The sequence below is a fragment of the Elephantulus edwardii genome, unplaced genomic scaffold (genome assembly GCF_000299155.1).
Source record: "Elephantulus edwardii isolate Elephantulus edwardi_28Jun2011 unplaced genomic scaffold, EleEdw1.0 scaffold00132, whole genome shotgun sequence".
NCBI lineage: Eukaryota > Metazoa > Chordata > Mammalia > Macroscelidea > Macroscelididae > Elephantulus > Elephantulus edwardii.
In genome coordinates, this window is record NW_006399882.1 from 2416273 (window position 1) to 2416592 (window position 320).

Consider the following 320-nt stretch of genomic DNA (forward strand, 5'->3'; position numbering starts at 1 on the left):
TACTTTGAACATGTTGTAAGGAGGGACTGGTCCTTGGAGAGGGACATCATCCTTGGTAAGGTGGAGGGATAGCAAAGAAAGGGAAGGCCCTCTTTGAGGTGGATTGATTCAGTGACTGGGGTAATCGGGGTGGGTGTCTGTTGTACTTAGGGTCTAAAGTCGCAAGCGACTGGACCACACATAACAATGACAACAACATTGTCTCACTAACACAATGTTGAAAGTACAAGTACATTCAGCCTGAAAAGAAGAATGTTAAACAATTTAGTAAAGCTATTTTTTAGTCACATATTCTCACATTTTGATGTATTTTTTAAGAG